Source organism: Lactuca sativa, chromosome 4 (assembly GCF_002870075.4).
Source record: "Lactuca sativa cultivar Salinas chromosome 4, Lsat_Salinas_v11, whole genome shotgun sequence".
Taxonomy (NCBI): Eukaryota; Viridiplantae; Streptophyta; class Magnoliopsida; order Asterales; family Asteraceae; genus Lactuca; species Lactuca sativa.
In genome coordinates this window covers 64,972,156-64,993,554 of record NC_056626.2, presented here as the reverse complement: position 1 = coordinate 64,993,554, position 21,399 = coordinate 64,972,156, and the positions used below count along the sequence as shown (strand labels likewise).

Here is a 21,399-nt window from a genome sequence, read left to right as displayed (position 1 = left end):
AGTTACCAATCGGTTAGAAAATCATCCCTTCCTAGAAAAAATGAACTGAGACAAATGGTGTTCAGCAAAGATTATGAGTTTATGATTATCGGATGTGCTGGGATTTGGCATCTGGTATCAAATCAAAAGGTTGTCGGTGTTGCGAATACCTATGGGTGATAATTTTACTGCTATTCTGGTTTTGTTTTGATAATAATCACGCCGAGTCTTTGATGGGTACGTGTCGCCCGTGATTGTGGTGCGGGGTGTTGTCTGATTGCTTTAATTAGAAAAGCATCAATCATTACTGATGCTCTCCTGAGAATCTCTTGCGAGAACAACAAAGAGAACATGAAATACTGTTTTTGTACAACAAGCATGAATCAATCGTGATATTCTTAGGGGAGGAAGACCCTTACTGGAAAACCATGACTGAGAGTCTTCTTAAGCATGGTCGACTAGCTTTCGTTTTGTCTCCATCAATCTTATGCGGTCTTGTGTCGGAATGGAATCTCAATTCCATTGTCACAAGAAAATATGTCGTGTTATTTAGATGAGAAGAAGAGTGTGGAAGAATTAGGCGTGTATACTGAAGATGGGCATCTCAACTGTGAGCTGGCGGTCATGCGGGCCCTAGGAGGCTGGCATATGAAGCTACCAATCCGTTAGAAAATCATCTCTTCTAAAGAAACAAGAAGTGAGACAAATGGTGTTGAGCGAAGATGATGAGTTTATGATTATCGGATGTGCTGGGATTTGGGATGTGGTATCAAATCAAGAAGCTGTCGGTGTTGCGACTTCATATGGGTGATAATTTTACTGCTATTGTGGTTTTGTTTTGATAATTAACAGGTACAGTCTGTTAAAGGTTCGGTTTGCCTGTGATTATGGTGCGGGGTGTTGTCTGATTGCATAAAGTGAATTAGAATGTGAAAATACATAATTTTTTTTATTGTGTTTGTGGTAAAGTCTATTTGTAGGGCTGCTTCATATGAGTAGGAAAAACTAGTCTAAAATTTAGTAGTGGAATTGATTTTATCATGAAAGATTATACCACTGAATGGGTTTTGTGTGTCATATCAGTTGTTTTTTGAATCCATATACATCTAAAGGTATGTTAATATGTGTATAACGTAATATATCTCTATATGGGTTTGAATGGATAGTGGTGTTGATAAGTTTGGTGTGAACCTCTAGTCATTAGTATATATAGTTACAGCAATAATTTTACAGATTACAATATCCACAAATAACAGAAACAGAAATAGTATTTGATGTTTTAAAAGGAGAGCTAGATTAACATCACTCTGTCCAGGTAATATCCAAATCTCCCCAGTTATCCTCGGATACCCCTAAGGCCTTCCACACTGCTTTGGAAGCATCAACACTATTATTAGGGCAAGGTGGTTGATAGTCATGATCATCATCGCACCCCATTGTAGAGTCACACTCATCCACAACCATTGCCTTTACACTCATCCGATTTCCATTGATGGTAATACACTTGTGGCACCTATCCCCTCCCTTGTACCATCCAGTTGACAGCGCCACAACTGGTGTGTCATCAGAGTGGTATTGGTTGTCACACTCCGACGGACCACCACCATCACCTCCCTTTTGGAAACTGTTTATTGTCAGTGTTGCTTAAGTATCGCCTGTCACTGGAGGCGAGCATGTATACGTGGTGTAAAACTTACCTTGGACACAACAATCCGAGTTGTTCTCACGGTTGCATTCTCCTGGATGCGGTTTTCTTCCCCGGATACCACCACTTGGTTTGCATGTTTGAGCATTGATCTCCAATGAAGTTGTTCCCAGGAGAACCAAGAACAGAAAAAAACCTAAATTCTTCCTTGCCTTTTAGATGTTGCTAGTTACTGTTTACAATGCTGTTGGATGAGTAGGAAGGCAAATGGGTTGTGCTAATATAGCCTTTTGCTTAACAAAGAGCCAAGATAATAGTCAACTCTGTTGTGTTTTTTTTTTCAAGTGACAGATATTCTTCTACGGCAATAAAACATCCTGGGCATATTCACTTTCCCTTTTAAGCAAACCAAGTAATTTTGAGTGCGCGGACGTACTACAATATTGTCCATTTGGTGCATGTTGTGTGTAATTTTGTCTCATTGTTGATTTATTTAAGTATATCTAAAATTACAGCAACTTTTCTTTTATTTGGGGAAAATATTTTCCATTGATTATGTAAAAATAACAGTTTCAAACTTTTACCAATCTACCCGCATATTTCTCTTGTATATTACACATGCAGGTAAAATCTTGTTAATATAATTGATACTCCATATTGTTTAATCATAACATTATTCATCATTCCACGTAGTTAGTCATGACCTTATCATATTTCGTTTTAACCCTTTCGTTCTTGCATATACATTTGCTACAAATATATCAAGCTGTACATATACATTTGGTACAAATATAGAACAATTGATATTAAGAGTCCTTTGGCTAGTATTCCACAATTAACATACGAAGGCTTTGATGCGGTTTGGCACGTGCCGTTGAGATGGTGCGGTTTACTATTCAGTTTTCAATATTTGAAAATTTGATTCCAACTTCTTAGTTATCTTGTAATTATATTTCTATCTCTATCATCTACGTGTGTGCTAGCAAATTTATAGAGTTGAGTGTCTTTAAATATCACAGTTCGACTCTAACTTTTTACCTCAAAATAGTGTAAAAATTTGTCCTAATATTATTTCACCTTACCGTACCCCATTTGTTTGCACTAAAAGTATATCCCATAGTAAGTTCCCTTTTTTTAGATTTATATAGATTGTGAAAAATATCCTTTGGATTATTAGCTTTCGATATATCTATTTACATTTTTTTGGGTTATATAAGTTTAGTAAAATATATTATTACAAAAATATAACCAACTACATTATTAAATCCAATTATTTTAATCTTTCAAAATGACATTTTCTAAATAAAATAATTATATTTGAAACATATTCTTATGTTGGAGATGAGTGCGACACAAATAAAATATATTAATTTGTTTTATAACGACATTTGATATAGAGCAGAATTGTGTCGTGGTGAAAAACAAAATGGTTGCCACCAAATTGTTGTGGTTGCCGTAGTGGGAGTAGGGTTGACGGTGAACCTCAAAATAAAATAAATAATAATAAGAATTAGAAAAATACAAAATAATATGTTAATGGCCACATACTCTTTTTATGTCAAAAAGATAGTGTGTGTGCAAAAGAATAAAAAAGATAGCGGTGTAATAGAATATCAAAAAGATAGTGTGTGTGCAAAAGAATAAAAAACGTAAAAGATATGAACGTATTACAAAAGAAGAAATTTTGACCAAAGCAATTAATATATTCTATGAAGATTTGAACACATGTTTATTTGGCATGGTTATTCTACACACACGCATGAGGCCGTTAACTATATATGCATGATACAGTCAAAACCATTAACTTATAGATACATACTTGCACTGATCTACACTCCCACAACAAACTCTAACTTCATTAAATTTTGTTTAATATGATACAGACCCATCCGTAGCCCTACAGAAACATGCACTGTTAGACCTCAAGATCTTGTATCACAAGGTCCAACCCTTAGCCCATCAGTCTCTACCAGTTCTATCCACAATTCCCATAACCACCCGAGCTCGCCCCCGAATATCTGATCGGTCAATCACCTCTGGTCCTGATCCTCACCACAACCCTGCGAACTAGCCTTCCCTAGTCCAAATCACTCGAGAGAACCCATGGACGCTACGACTACCATGCAATCTTACAACACTTCCCACAACATCTGTTCATTAGTGAATGCTACGGCTCCCTCGTATTCTTACAACACTTTCACCTTGACTGTCCATACACATCTCAATGTTGAGCACCCACGCAGTCTATCCTCCTAAACTGAACTCAAATACTGACTAGGAAAAAACCTGGTTCCCTCCCCTGAAGTCTGCAATATGACGTCAGAAAGACGCGTTCCAAATGCTGGGGAGTTTCCCGAACTCCCATCCCACGATATCCGATACTCAGTCGGCCCCTAAGGCCGCCTTTCCTCCCAAAAAGGGGAATGTGAAACGCATCCTCGTCTCACACTCGCTTTTGTCTAAATGATTCTCCCCCACTTAGATTCGACTAAATCCGTTTGGCACATGAAAATTGAAAGATTCCTAATCCTCATTACATTCCAATGTTCACCTTGTTGATGACCGGTGCTTGCCAAAGCTGGAACACCATGAATAACCCTGCACAAACGGCACACTACCTGAAATCCAGCTAACACTTCTTGTATCCCAACTACATCAATGACTTCAAACACTTAAAAGTGACAACACGTTTAGATCTCGGAGTCCAACGAACAGATAGTCTAAGAAAAACCTCAGCGACAACTCTCGCTTCCCCTGGCAATCCCGATGACTCTTCCAAACAAAATACCAAGGCTACTGAAAACTAGATATAACTCCCTCGCTCAAGCCCTTGGACCAACCTCGAAAATGACTGGTGCAGGTGTACTCACTGATCCCCCCTGACCGTCAGACAGTCGACCTCCTTGTTGTCCACCTGAACACAACGAAAATATAACAATCCTTGAAGACGTGGCCAAACTTGCTACACCTGTGGCAACCCATATCATTAAACAGATTCTAACAACGACTCGAAACAATCACAGTATACGCGGAAACCGCTCCACGAGGTACATCCACTCGCGGATCCCTCAAGATTCATCGTCATGTTGAAAGGCATATGTCAACCCTTGCTATCCCTACAATAGCAGAAATCCGACTAGAGATCCAACTCATCACGATTCCCCAAGCGATACAATTACCCGATACCCATCGGAAATGGCCGAAGATAGCGTAACCACAACATCAGAAGGGTTCCTGACCTCCTCCTCCTCCTGTGGTACCCTGACCACCCTGAGAACATAATGTAGCACCTCATTTCGATCCCAATGACAGTCCACATCCTTGAAACGAAACTTCATCGCGCAAATCCAACGAGCGTCGCGTTGGATCCAACCCTACTGGCTTCTCGAAACTTGATCCAAACTCTTGGGTCTCCGCTCCAGGCCCTCCAATCAATTTGCCTGAGCTGAACCTCTCTCATTGAGGTACTCTTAATCGATCTTCCTTCCTCAACTCTGAGGTCCATATCATTCAGGGTCTCGCACCCTGATCCCCTTACTAGCTCAATCGTCCCGGCTATACTGCAATAGCTTGAGCAATCTCTGCTCTAAACGTGGCTACAACTATCCCTGAGACTTGGTCTCCGAACCCGAATGGGAAAATAGATTGCATAATCAACCCTTGCCGCCTGCTACAAGAGATCCAAGGTGAACTCGAAATCCTACCAGTCCTTCCACTAGCTAGCTCACCATCGGAGCTAAGACCACACCCTGATCCCACTCATGCGTGCTCATCCTCATTCTGCAAAGCAACTGTTCCCACGATCAAGGCATAACCAAGAATTCCCCTTCCCATAAGCTTCTCAGATTTTCCATGACTCTCACTGATTCGAGTATGGATCCTGTGCTTTCAGTAGTACAGGTCCAATACTACCTTCCACACCTATCCATACTTTCCTCAACAATCCTCCTGAATCCTCTAAGTCGCTTACTTCACCGAGACACTAATTGTCTGCTAAACAGCAAGACAATCTCTACCATAGCACCTCCTAGGCTCCCCCTAGGTTCCCAACTTCACCGAACTGCCCCACTAAGCTCATTAGAGCAAATCCTAGGCATTCCTAGGTTCCCAACCTCGCCCGACCCTCAGCTGCTGAAAGATTGCCAATATTGTCAACTAGCTACCTCATGAATATAGCCACATGTAGCAGAGATCAGATAATCCTTCAAGTAAAAGACCCATCCCTAGAACGGTTGGACTCAGACAAGAGCTGCGCAATAGGGTCAAGTTCATCACTCTGAGATTATCCATTCTGTGCTATATGTGACTTGGCATATTCACCTGATAGCTAACTCACATTAATAAGAGTCCTACAAAGCACAAAGCAAGCAACATTCAGGTAATCGGTAAATCTAACCAGCATACACTAGACAAGTCAGTCTATCCTCACATCCAATCTGCATCTAGGTAACATCTGTCACTAATCTCATCCTAGGCTCTCCATAGGGTAGTCTCCAACCTGCGAAGTTATCATCAGACAATCATTCCACGTACCACAACCCATGATGTCTACATCCATCCATTCTCGTTGTCGGGTGTCATTGTGCATGCAAATTCTACACAGAATAGGAAACGAGTCCTAACCATAAACAATTTTTTAAAACACACACTTAACAGTTACAAATACCAATTATCATTCTAATTCCAACATGACATCCAATATCCTCATGGCTACAAGTACCACATATCAGGCCAACCTATTGCTGACTACTCAACACTAGCATGCAAGTCTACCAGCTCATACAACATATAAAGGCATCTCCCCTAGCCCTAACTAGCATGCGATTCGCAGATTCATAAACCAAATCCTAACAGACAACATATGTTAGTATTTTGGGGAAACTTACTTGAGCTCGGCCGATTGCATGCACCACGCCCTTTCTTGTCTTATAAAATCCTTACTCGAAAACCTCTTTCTTTTGAAAACTTTACAGATCCTCAGTTTGAGTCCAGACTCACCCGAAAGTATGTCCGAATACCTCAAACCAAGGCTATGATACCAACTTGTAACGACCCGAAAATCAAGGGTAAAAATTTCATTTTTAATATAACCCAAAATAGATATCATTTATTCCAAACATATCAAATCATCATTAAGTAAAACATTTATCAGAGTTCATCCCAAAATCATTCATAGCGGAAATCATAGGTGTGTGCACTGCGATCAATCCGAGCCCTTCCCTTCCAAAACGATGATACCTGAAACAATAAACAAAACCTGTACGCACGAAGCTTAGTGAGTTTCCTACAACATACCATACCCACAAATCCACATAACATATATCCTGTTAGCTATAAAAGCTACCTGTATCACATAAGCCATGCATACATAAAACCTAGGAAAGCCATGGGATATCCCACATGGTGTTACTTCTAATGTCATGGACTACCCCACATGGTCTCTACCTAGGACTGCCGTGGGCTACCCCACATGGTATTGCATCTAATGCCATGGGCTACCCCACATGGTCTTTACCTAGGATTGTCATGGGCTACCCCACATGGTCTTACATCCAATGCCACGGGCTCCCCCCGGGTCTTCCATGCAAGTATCACAAAGACAACTAGCATAACACATATCATATAATCGCTAGCATACCACTTAGCAATGAGCTAACTACCATACCACATATCTCTACTACAACTAGTGTACCACATAACATAAAATGGGCCGACCTTGGTGCCTTACAGCCATTGGTATGGTGAGAAGACTCACCTTGAATGCAGAAGCTTCCTGAGGAAATCCTTAGTTGCTGCCCCCACCAGTTACTCGAGCTGTCACTACTAGTCAACATACCCAATTAGCAATTGGGTCCCTTACCATAATCCTTGGTCCATGCATGGGGTAAAATAACCATTTTACCCCTGTCCAATATGATCCAAAACTAAGGGTCCAAACCCAAAACAAAGCCCAAACATTATAATGTCCATAAGACCATCAATGGCCCAATTTTCCAAATTGGGCCTAGACCTTTCCAATGGACTTTATACTAAGGCCCAATACTTTCCCTAGTGAAAATCCTGACCCAAATGGCCCACGAAGGCCCACAGCAACCTAGTCCAAGAATTGGCCCAAACCCAGGCCCATAATGCGAAGTCCATTTCTATATTGGGCCACAAGGCCCACTAGGCCCAACTATTCCATTATTGGCCCAAAGATGCATTCAGGCCCAACTATCAACAACTCCAGGCCGAAAACCATTAGGGCCCAAAGGTTCGAAGTCCACAAAGGACCAAGTCCTCTTGAGAGCATACGCCCAACGTACCTCTTCTATACGCTTAGCGTACAAAGCAAATGAACTGTATGCGCAACGTACTACATAGTACGCCCAGCGTACAAGAAGCTCATGCACAACATCCATTAAGTGCTTAATACTTGATCCAATAATTCCAAATCATAGATCTGAGCTATACTTAACATCTAAACCCATAAAGTCACTGATTTGGTGACTTTGCATGCCCCAAACAAACCTAAACTCCAAAAATGGCATTCTACTTCCATAAAAGTGACCCTAACTCAAGCATGAATCCATTAAGATCATCAAGATGGCAACTTTCTGCCTTAGGGACTCAAATAGCATCAAGGGTGGCAACCCCAAGCCTAAAAACGGATTTGCAAGCATAAAGCTCCATTTTTGGGACCAAAAGATCCAAAAACTCAACATAGAAGATCTAAGCATTCAATGGTCAAGTTCAGAGCTTTATACCTTCATTAAGCTAAGAGTGAGTCCTAAAAGCCAGATCCATAAGCTCCTCCTTGATTCCCATCCTTGCATCAATCTCCAACTTCTTGAAAATAGGTTAAACACCCCAAAAATGGACTCCATAAGCTCAAAATGCCACCATGGATGCTATAAGACGATTTCTAATGTTTAGAGGGGTGGAGGCTGAATATGTTAGGGTTTGGTTAGGAAATAAGGGGTTTAAATAGGGTCCAAGACCCTAAAATAGGGTTTTGATCTGACGGAATTACACCCAGCGTAATTCTGGTACGCCCAGAGTACTCCAGAGAACCTTCGCGACCACTCCTGGTCATTACGCCTAGCATAACCCAAAGTACGCCCAACGTACTCCGCTAAGCCTAAAACTACTAAACTTCCGAAAGCCATAACTTCTTTGTTATAAATCCGTTTTCAACGATCCTTATATCCACGGAAAGGTGACGAGAAGCTCTACACTTCTAACAACTCAAATTTTCCTTAAGACCTTCCGAACAAAACCCATTATCCATAAAACCCGAACTGACACTTTACCAAATTAACCCTAGGCTCCAAAACACAACTCGAACACCCGAAACACTTCTAATACATCACCTGCACCTAAATGGGACTAGATCTTACCTTCTCTAGAGCCATACTCCTTATGAAGACCAACCTTCGGCCCATAGCCTTAGACTAGACGTCAATTCGGAACTGAGCATTACAATCAATCTTATGCAGTCTTGTATCGGAATGGAATCGCAATTCCATTGCCACAAGAAGATATGTCGTGTTATTTAGATGAGAAGAGAAGAGTGGAAGAATTAGGTGTGTATACTAAAGATGGGCATCAAAACTGTGAGCTGGCGGTCATGCAGGTTGACACGTGCCGTTGAGATGGTGCGGTTTACTATTTAGTTTTCTATAAAACGAAGTGAACTTAAGAGTAATTCATTAAAAATAGGCAAACAAGTTTCCTATTTTTAATGTGATCGGAAGTTTATATAATTAGATGAAAGAACCATTAATTTAGGTTATAGAGATCGTATGTATCATTGTTGAAAGTTGTATTTAAATCTTTATCGTTTGATGATGGAAGGCTTGTTGTAGAGAGCATTTGATACATTACAGTTGAATGATAGATAATTTTTTTAATTGGGCCTTAACATTGCGAAACCATTAGAAATCAAGGGATCTCCCATGGTTAATTATTTTTACAAACACATTTAATACGTTTGAAATGAGTTTACACATGCTAGTTTGGTTGTTTCAGTTGCACACCTACTATCTCATAGACGAATGCATACACATTCAATTTTTATACGTTGTTATATGTCTACAAACAGTCTCAAAACCATAGCCCCCCCCTCCCCCAAAAAAAAAGAATGTTTCAACCCAAACATAAGATCAAGAAGTCTCACATAGACATGGAAACCCTCACGCAAAGCAAACTAAGATGAACGCATCATATGTAAAAATGACCACCCCATGTTCTATTTTCCTTCTACGCCATTTTTGACGACCATTACGACTCCGTAACAACATCATCCATGAAATATCACGCCATGAAATTATTCTTTCAAGATTATGAGCTCGAACAATCATTGTACATAATTTAATAATTTTAAAGGATGTAAATTAAACCCTCCCATTGCAAAGCCTTTCTACTAGCCGACCAAACCCTCACTAACTAAATAGCACCATCGATTACTATAGGACGGCCACATTAACTGTTTTAATCCTTGTATATCAATGGTAAATCGTTAACACCGGTTTCGAGATTTTAAACCCTTAGAAGAGAACTTTCACAAACTTTAAAGTAAAGATAAATGGCCTTTCAACACCTCTTTGCAAGAGATAGGAGTATCGCTCACTCTCTGCTCAATAAGAAAGCGGAAACACATATTTCTTTAATTAGAAAAGCATCAATCATTAGTGATGCTCTCCCGACAATCTCTTGCGAGAACAACAAAGAAAACATGAAATACTGTTTTTGTAAAAAACAAGCATGGTTATTTTATATACACACACATGAGGCCGTTAACTATGTACGCATGGTCTGCTAATACCGTTTACTTATATATACATACTTGTGCTGATCTACACTCCCACAACAAATTCTAACTTCATTAAATTTTGTTTAAAATTATACAAACCCCTAATTTCAATAGAAACAATTCTGACTCGAAAGACATGTTTTGTTTTGTTTTGTTTTTGAATTTTAATATTAGTATCCCAACTATCCTTTCTGAAATTTAGGGTTACCTTTCAAGACTTTAAGTTTCTCGATTTATTCAAAAATCATGTAATTGATTATGTTCAAATTTCATTATCAATTCCCAACTATCCATGTGTGAAATTCTTTAATACCCTACAATATGTCAAGTTCTGTTATTACTTTTGATTAATTCTGACACTTTTTTCTTTGCTTTTTTTTTTCAAATTTCAATTTCAATATCCCAACTATCCTCTATGAAATTTAGGAATACCCTTCAAGACTTTTTGTTCCGGTGTGATTCTCGATTTATTCAAATTTCATTAAAGTTATTATGTACAAATTTCATTATCAATTCCCAACTATCCACCTGTAAAATTTTTGAATACCCTACAATATGTCAAGTTTTGTTATTATTTCTAATCAATTCCGAAGAATAAACTATATTTGATAGAAAATCAAAAAGATAGTCTAGATGCAAAAGAATAAAAAACATAAAAGATATGAACATATTACAAAAATAGAAATTTTGATCAAACCAATTAATATAATCTACAAAAATTTGAATACATGTTTATTTGGCATGGTTATTTAATACACACATGAGGCCGTTAACTATATATGCATGATACACTCAAAAGCGATAAACTTATATATACATACTTTCGCCGATCTACACTCTCACAATAAATTCTAACTTATTTAAATTTTGTTTAGTATGATACAGATCCCTAAATTGCATCATAACAAGTCTGACTCGAAAGCCATATTTTTTTTTCAAATTTCAAAAATAATATCCCAACTATCTTGTCTGAAATTTAGGAATACTTTTCAGGACATTATGTTGCAGTGTGATTCTCGATTTATTCAAATTTCGTTAACTGATTATGTTCAAATTTCATTATCAATTCCCAACTATCCATGTGTGAAATTTTTTAATACCCTACAATACGTCAAGATCCGTTATTATTTTTGATTAATTCATAAGAATAAAGAATATTTGATTGAATAGGGCCATGGCTTTTCTCTCTTTGGATGAGTATTTCAGTAGTAGTTTTTACTGGATTTAAGTTGTAGGCTGGTGTTTGAGGGTAAAGAACACTTTCATGTTATTTTCTATAAAACAAAATGAACTTAAGGGTAATTCACTAAAAATAGGCAAACAAGTTTTCTATTTTAAATGTGATTGGAAGTTTATATAATTAGACGATAGGACAATTAATTTAGGTTATAGAGATCATTTGTATAATTGTTAAAAGATGTATTTTAATCTTTATGGTTTCATGATGGAAGGCTTGTTGTGGAGAGCATTTGATACAATACAGTTGAATGCTAGATAATTTTGTTTAATTGAGCCTCAACATTCGGAAACCATTAGAAATCATGGGCTCTCCCTTGGTTAATTATTTTTACAAGAGAAAATGACAAAAATAGCCATTTATACTAATTACATTACAAAAATAGCCAAAAAAAATCGAAATTGCAAAAATAACCCTCAATTTCGCAGATGGAATTGCCCCATCTGCGAAATGACCATTCCATCTGTGAAATGAGTATTCCATCTGCGATTTCCCCTAGTTTTGACTATATAAACGGTTTTTTTTCTCCATTTTTCACCCTTCTCTACACAAAAACTCTATCTGTGGGCTTTTCTCGCGATTTTGGCTAGTTTTTGAAGAAAATGGAGGATTATGTCAACAATCCCACAAATATGGTTAGATTTTAACTCTTTTAATGTTTTAACTTTTTATTATTTTATCATTTATTGTATTATTTAGTGTAAAAAAATAGAAATTATAAAGTTTTGAAAGAGTAATTTTGTTGTGTTTGATAGTTTTAATATTTCTTTAGTATACTTGAACTTTAAATGCTATTTTGTTAGTGGTTGTTTGAATGTACAAGTAGAGACTGCGTAGAGTGTGCATCTGGTGGTTTAAATTTAAATAAATTGTTAGAATAATGTTTACAATTTGTTATTTTTGTTGTTTGTTTAGTTGTTGTATAACTTGAAAACTTGTATATATTCTTATCGTATAATTGTTTATATAAAGTGAAAAATAGTTAAATTACAGTATGTGCAAAATAGTCGTTTGTATATATATTTGTCGTATAAGTATAACATTTGTATAAGTTGAAAATTTGTCGTATATATTGTTAGAAATTGTTTGTATTTGTCGTATAAGTTGAAAATTTGTATATATTTTTCGTATAACTTGCAAAATTGTTAATTTGGTTGTCGTTTTATTTGAAAAATTGTTTGTTTATACGGTTATACAATGTTAGTTTATATAATTAGAAAGATAAAAATTGTTTATATATTTGTCGTTTAAGTTGAAAATTTGTTTAATAAAATGTTTATATAATTATATATGATATTGTTTTTTATTGTAAATATATTTGTTGTATAACTTGGAAAATTGTTTATATATGTGTATGTTATTGTTTTTTATAGTAAATATATAAATTATTAATTAAGAATTTGTATTTGCATTACTAATTGTTTATGTACTTATTGCAGTTCATAATCATATATTTTAAAAACAAAATATTTTTTAGTTCTCTAAATTGTTTTTGTGTTTTTTTTTTTTTTTGCAGCATGATTTTAGTTTTATCAATATGAAATCAATTGTGAACTTAAAAGGCTCGGGCGGTAATATATGAGAAGTATTTGAAGTTTTAGATGGTGTCAGTCGTCCCATTTTCAGAGATACTGTATTTGGTTATTTTATGGATGTCCCTCGTTTAATTACAAGGGGACGCATTGTTGTTCCATCAAATGTTCCTTCATCGGATCCGGCCGGACCCTGTTTTATCTCCAGATAGAATAAAACGATTATATTTTCGAGTAGGCAATACGAAAATGGTTTATGGGCCGGAAGAGTTTTGTTTGATAACCGGCTTCAATTTTGGGGAGTATCCAAAAAACATTGGGAAAAAAGCGTCGAAAAAATTATTAACTAGTAAAAAAAGATGTTTATTGCGTGAGCGGCTATTTCCAGACCATACCAATAGTTCGGTGAAAATCGGCGACCTGAAACGTTTAATTTTAAATTGAACATTCTTAGAAGTTGACGACGTTGATGCAGTTAGAGCATGTTTGATATACATTTTGTGTGAAGGTTTTTTGGGAAAAGAAATTAATGATCGGGTGCCACAAGATTGGTTTTTTTTTGCTGAGAATTTGGATCTCTCGAACATGTATATTTTGTTTACGTTAAAAGTTTTATTTTATTAAAGTTATAATTTATATAAAAACCAATTTTGTTTTTTTTTGTTAGTTTCGCTTGGGGTAGCTATCTTTGGGATTTTACTTATGTTGACCTTGAGGATACATGGAACAAAATAAATAATTATTTATCACTTCCTGAGCGTCGTCAAACTTTAAAGTACTCCGTCTCAGGATTTACGGCTCCAATAAGGGTATACAAATTTTCTTATATTTAAATTGTTTTATTGTTATGTTTTTTATTTTAATTTTAACTTTTATTACTGTAATTGTAAAAAATTGTAGATATGGATATATGAGATGATTCCGGCTGTTCGTGCATGTGGATTAGTATTGAGAAAAAATAAAGACATGCCTCGGATGAAACGATGGAGTGAAACAAAAAAATTGAAATGGGTTGACGTGAACAAGATTTTTTCAAAGCTACAGGTTTATAAATTTTTCGTTTATTATTAATAAACTTGATTATTATACTTTTATGTGCATTTTTAATATGTTTGATCTTTTAGGAGGGGCAACCACCAAGACAAAACATGTTACCGAGTGATGGTGAGATGACATCTTCTTATTATATGTCATTTCAAGAGTATGTATATGGTGAAGGGAAACCAGTTCCATCCCGAGTACGGGACCATTTTAGGAGACAAGACGAATCTTCGTCTAGTATGTCGTCGAGTGGTCGCTCTCATGGTAGAGGTAGGGGCAGTGGGAAACACAACCTAGACGAGGTGTTGAATTGGCTACATGCACTGGAGCAGCAAGTGTTTATGAACCGACAACCTATAGAGGTTTTTGTTGAAGAAGTGAATAATGAAGAAAATTGGAATAACATAAATTTTGAGGAGCCTGTAGTATTCGAAAGAAAATTTGATGAACGGGTTAGTTACACGCTACATTATTTTTTAAATTTTATTAACATATATGAATATTTGTGTTTGTATTTTATATTTAAAAATATAGGTTGTACAAGATGAAGTGATGAATAAAAACAATACAACTGAAAATATTCTTGGTGATATTGAAGACGACAAGGTTGTTATAGATATTACCTTTACGATTTTAATAATTACTTTTTAATGTGTCTTTTGTTATTAAGTAAAAAGTTTTATTTTTAATGTAGGTGTTGGAGGAGAGGAATGACTATGCGGGGAACAAATTTGATGATGATGTGTTTGATGTAAATGATTATAGTGAAGTTAAAGAGATTCTTATACTTACATTAATTTATATTTTGTTTTTAGTAGATTGAATCATTTTTTTAATTAGAGATTATTGTTTATTAAATTATGTGTCTTTCGTTATTAAGTATAAAGTTTTATTTTTAACGTAGGAGTTGGAGGAGAGGAATGACAATGCGGGGAACAAATTTGATGATGATGTGTTTGACGTAAATGATTATAATGAAGCTAAAGAGGTTCTTATACTTACATTAATTTATATTTTCTTTTTAGTATATTGAAACATTTTTATAATTAGAGATTATTGCTTATTAAATTAGGTGCCGGACGAAGATGAAATAATAATTACGGGAATTGTAGATTATTTTGATGAGTATGGTGTTGATGGCAAAGAAGTTACACCCGATAAACCGAGGAGTCGAAAACCATCACAATATTTGTGCCCTCCTTACACCGAGGTATTCGTTTTATTTATAAACTCATAATTTTATGTCTATGTGAATTATCTGAATGATAGAGATTTAAACATTTGAATATTGTTTTTAGTTGCACACGACACCGAAGCAAAAAAGAAGAGAAAAAAGAAGGTTGATATCAAATCAACAAGCCGCGTTCCTCCTCCAGCTTTTGGTGTTGCTCACGACTTCTCCATGTTGTGCCTGCAACCTTACGTAGCAGGCGGTGAGGTTGTCATCCAAAATTATTTATTTCATTCATATGATGTCCAGCATCGTTTGTTTAATTTCGTGTTAGATAGAGATTTTTGGAGCTCATTGTTTGGGCATACACACGACGGATGGTTGGAGTCATCAGTAAATTAACTGTTAATTTATTATTTTAAAAGTTAATTGGTTTTTAGTCAATAACAAAAGTATCATGATTTTGTGCAGCATATAACCATTTGGTACCGACTATTGATGGAGAGACGGTTTGAGGGCGACCGACAAAAGTATCATGATTTTGTACAATAATATCGACATACAATTAGGGGATGAATTCATCCCCTAATCATTGGCTATTTGGGGAACTACGATTAGCGTCAATGGAAGTGCATATTTATGACAGTCTTGGTAGAGGGGCTTATGAAAAATTTAAATTTGAAGGAATCTATTCCAAATTTGAACGTCGGGTGGCAAATTATTTGGACAAGATTAAGTATTGGTCCCGGAGGAACATCCCAAGGATTCCATTGAATATACAATTCATTTATGAAGAAAATGTTCCCCAACAAAGTAGTCATTTGGGAGATTGTGGTGTTTTTGTTTGTATGTTTATGGATCAATTCGTTTCAAGTCAACCAATACGTGTTCTTATTGACCCAAAGAACGCAGCTTTAGAGTTCCGTCAACGGATGGCAAAAATTTATTGGGGGTCTAGTCTTGGTCCTATGTAGTTGGATTATATAATTGTATATCTAAATTAATGTTGGATTTGATTATTAGTTTATTTTTACAGTTTCGTCAACGGATGGCAAAAAATTTAACGTTACGACAATTACAACAAATTAATGACCTACTAATAACTTATCAATACATACAACATAAGAACGACTACAACATTTGTTTTAACGTTACAAGTATACTATTCTAAACATAAGTACAAATACAACAATTTATTGACCTAACAACTTCAAAACCATAAAAACAATATTAAAAAGCTTACAACTTGTAAACAAGAACTGCCAAGAACAACACCCAACTACAAACCAACGCTATCTTTAACTTCTTATTTTCTGATTGAAAGAGCTTATTAGAGTTAGCTACTTTAGCTATTACCATAGATTATTGGTCCTTCTCTTCATCAACCCAACTGATAAACCCGCATTTTGGTCCCTGTTAAATTTAATATTGACAGTAAAAAATAAATTTTTGTCATGTAAACACAAGGGTTTAAATTTGAATGAAGTTAACAACATGATACCAAATATGGGCAAGCGCAAAACAATCTTCCTGGTTTTTAGTTGTACCCGAAATCCTAACGATACGTTCTCCTCCGCAATTGCAGTATGCCATTAGCCTTCTTTTTCTTTTAAATCGGAGTTACTTTCTCAGTTAAATTTTTCACAATGAGTGACAGCCATTTATTGAAGAAATCATATTACAGACAATTCTTTTTGACTATGAAATGAACTAGTTTGACTATGGATTCAAAAGGTTGAACTACGAAACCCAGACAAGTACATTGCGCTGTCTTGTCTTTTCTTGTCGATGTATGATGTTTAACTATGAAATGAATTGGTTTGACTATAAATTTAAAAAGTTGAACTATGAACTGCAGTCCAGTACATTCTGTAGTATTGTCATGTCGGTCAGTGATTTTTGACTATGAAATGAATTGGTTTGACTATGAATTTAAAAAGTTGAACTATGAACTGCAGACAAGTACATTCTGTAGTATTGTCATGTCCGTCAGTGAAATTTGACTATGAAATGAACTGGTTTGACTATGAATTAAAAAAGTTAAACTATGAATTGAATAGTAGAGATACAATATTTTCTATTTATAATTGCATTTGTGTGATATTGCATTTATGTGATGATTGTAGAACACTTTCATTGGTTTTGAAAAAGAGTACTTACACGAAAAGAAGCTTTTCTCAGCTACCAATATTCTTGCATAACCTTCAAAGAACAAATCCTAATACCTTCACAACCATTAAGAAAACCGATACCAACCGCTTTCAATTCTGTTTTGTGGCTTTAGGTTGCGTGGTATAACATACTTCTTTTATTGAGTTATATAATATTTCATGGTAATGTATCTCGATTACTTTTTACTTATCACTAATATATGTTCGTTTTTATGTAGATTTGTACCTTCCTTAGGTGCATGATACCGCTGATATATGTGGGTTATTTACCCCTTCTTGGGAGCTATCTGACAACAATGTACTTTGCAGTAGCTTTAGATGGAAATCATGAACCACTACTCTTAGCAGTTGGTTTGGGAACCTTAGAGTGTGAAGAATCATGGAGATGGTTCATGATGAGGTTAAAAGATTGTGTAGGTGAGGACATAGAGGTTGGTTTCATAAGCAACCTATGTGATAAAATAGACTTTGGTGTTCAGATTGCCTACCCGGATTCCTATCATGGATATTGTCCTAAAGATATAGCTCGAAAAATATATGAGTCTGTCGGACATAACAATACGGAAGTCGAATCGTTGTTTTGGAAGTCATGCAATGCATATAGCGTTGATGAGTTTTACTTGTGTTTGGAAAGGTTGCAAAGTACATGTAGGAAACCACCTTTCTGCACCTTGCTTAGGAGTCCAATTTATTGGCTTGACGATATACCGATTGCAAAATGGACATGAGCATTTTTCTCAAAAGTACGTTACAATGTTAAATCGATTGACGTCCCTGAAATTTTGCAAATTATATCCACACGTGAGTTTCCTATAACAACGATAATTGAGTTAATCACTACGTCGATACAATCAAAGTATGGTGAACGGGCTGAAGTGGCGGGTAAGGGAGATTGTTATATTTAGTTTTTTTATTGTGCTATTATTTTTATTAAAATATCAAATTTTACAAGGAGGTTGTCTGGTGGGTTAACCCCTTACGTTGAGAGTAAGGTTCAAAAACATCTCAACAAGTCTTATAATTGGAAGGCAAGACGTTTATATGGGGATACATTTGAAGTCGATGACAATTTTGCCACCACCAACGTACAACTTGAACGAAGGGTATGTAGTTGTGGTAAATGGCATAAAAAGCGGTATACCATGTGGCCATGCTATAGCATGTCTAAGAACCCGTACATCTGAATCCATTCACAGAATGGTTGATTAAAAGTTCACTAATTTTGTGTATCGACTTGCATATGGATCTGAGTTGGTGAATACTATACCATCACATGTGCATTGGGAAATACCAAATGAAACGATGATCCTGTTACCTTCCTCAATGCAGTAGTTATTCATGTAGCACCTTTATATTTTATGTAGTATTATGTATTAGTTTTTTATGTACCCCGTTTTTATTTTAGTGTCGTGTTACGTATAAGTTATTCCTGTACCATGTTTATATTTTATGGCGTATTATGTATTAGTTATTTATGTACCCCATTTATATTTTATGGCGTATTATGTATTAGTTATTTATTTTATGTCGTATTATGTATTGGCGATTGAGGAAACAACATACATTAAAAGAAATGGACATTTATTAAATAGTAACAAAACACACATACAACTACAAGCAACTTAAATAACGAAAAACAATTAACTTAACCAACATGCATATTAAAAATACGGGACATTCATTAAAAGATTTCATGCATCTAAGTGGGTAAACTCGCTACCATCATATTCAAAACGGTATAGTTCCAAAGCCACCTGTCGTAGAATGTCTTCATCCGTATTTGCATGTTCATTATCCAACTCGTTATAAATACGTTGAAATTGTTTCACCTTTATTTTCAAATCCAGAAACTTCGCTTTGACATCTCTTCTTCTTCGATATTGAGTACGCCCCATTAAATGGTGAAACAAATGACATACACGAGACCAAAATGATCCAGCACGAACTTGTGGGGGACCTGGTGGAAAATCCTCCCCTACAGTTATAATCCAAGCTTGAACCAAAGCGACCTCCTCTTCGTTCCTCCATATATGTGGTGAGTCCATAATTGCAAGGGGGGAAGTAATACGATACAATTACAACATATATTAAAATCTATTTATAACGACTCCTTATTTTCCTGGTGCAATGGCTTGTCAATTCAAGTAGCAATGTATTGTGTTGTCATTCGACGGGGGATGACTTGTCAAATCGAACAGTGATCTGTTGTGTTATAAGTATAGTACACTGCATTCGTCAGTTAATTTTGACTATGAATTGCAGACATATTAGAAGATTGGACTGCGATTTTGTGTAGAAACTACTATAAATTGACATTAAGTTAAATAAATAGTTTACTAAACAACCAATACAGCTGTTCAAATATTGTTTTTTAGATTCTACTCTCTTTGTTTCAATCAAAATGAGTTCTATATCATGGAGCAATGAAGAGTTCTTGGTTCTTACACATGCTTATATTCATGTGTACGAGACAAGCAAGTTGAACGATCCAATGTTTTGGAGCCGTTTAACCAATATTTTCAATGCTGAAAACCGAATGGCTACAAGAAATGATCGTGACGAACTATACATCTTAGCAAGATGGTATGAAATGAAAACCGAAGTTCTATTGTTCAACGATCTGTATACCAAAATTGACGACACCCGTTTAAATGCTACTGAGGAGGTCATCTTGGAAGCTGCTAAGGAGGAATACAAGTCATTAAGTAACGGGTTGGAATTCCAGTTTGAAGCCCTTTGGAATATTTTGAAATATATCCCGTTTGTTTATAATCTATTTTAGTTTATTATGTGAGTACTAGGTTATTTTCATGTACTAGGTTATTTTCATATATTTCGTATGTATTTCATATGTATTTCGTTTGTTTAAAATCAATTTTAGTTTATTATGTGAGCAACTCGTATGATTAATTTGAATTAATAAATGCCCATTGCATTAGTTTTCACAATACATTAGAATACATTACTAACAAGAATTCCATGAACCATTACAAACATTACAACAATTACATGAAAAACAATGACATAATACAAACAAAGCATTAAAGTAAAACACAAGTCCATGGGTTATTCTGAACAGAAATTAGAGCGGTCTACATGAAATACTGTTTATTTTTAACAAACTTCCAAACTTCCTCATATTCGAAGTCTCTGCCGTCATGCTCACAGATGTAAAAATCTGTAACAACTTCCAAGAAATCTTCTTCGTCCCGATAACGAACATTGTTATTTTTCGCATAATTACATGCTCGATTGAACCATGTCACTTCTTCCTTTACATCCATCCACTTAGTAACAACATCTGATTTTTCTCTTTGTTGTCCTTCTCCCATCTCATGGTTAAACAAAGATGTTATGCGAGTCCATTCATCACCAATTAGGCAATGCGAGGGAGCAAGTAATGATACACCATCCTGAACACTTAGCCATCATCGTGTAAGAACTAAAACCTCGTTTGTCGTCATGGCCTTTCAGAATTGGAACCAGGTACTTCATTCGAAGAACTCGCTACATTCGACGACATTTCTAATAATGGGAGTTCGTTTCGTTTAGGTGATTTGGGTGTTTGGTTTTTAGATCTTAAACATCTATTTATATAAATAAATACAGGACTATGAATTAAAACTTTGACTATGAAATGGTTACATTTGGACTACGATTTTCAGCTTTATGCAGTGATTTATCATGTCAAACTGTCATTTATGTCTTGTCACTTAAGGGTTCCACTACGATTTGCAGGTTACTGCAGTGACTTGTCATTACTGTCTAGTCATTTCAAAGTTGGACTTGTCATTACTGTCTAGTATGTATAAATACCACTTATAGCATA

General features: G+C 35.8%; 1 pseudogene; it reads right to left on the bottom strand.

Moving 5' to 3' along the window:
* Window positions 1–1,281: 1,281 nt before the first annotated feature.
* LOC111890341 (uncharacterized) overlaps window positions 1,282–21,399 on the bottom strand; it is a 32,873-nt pseudogene continuing 12,755 nt past the window's right edge.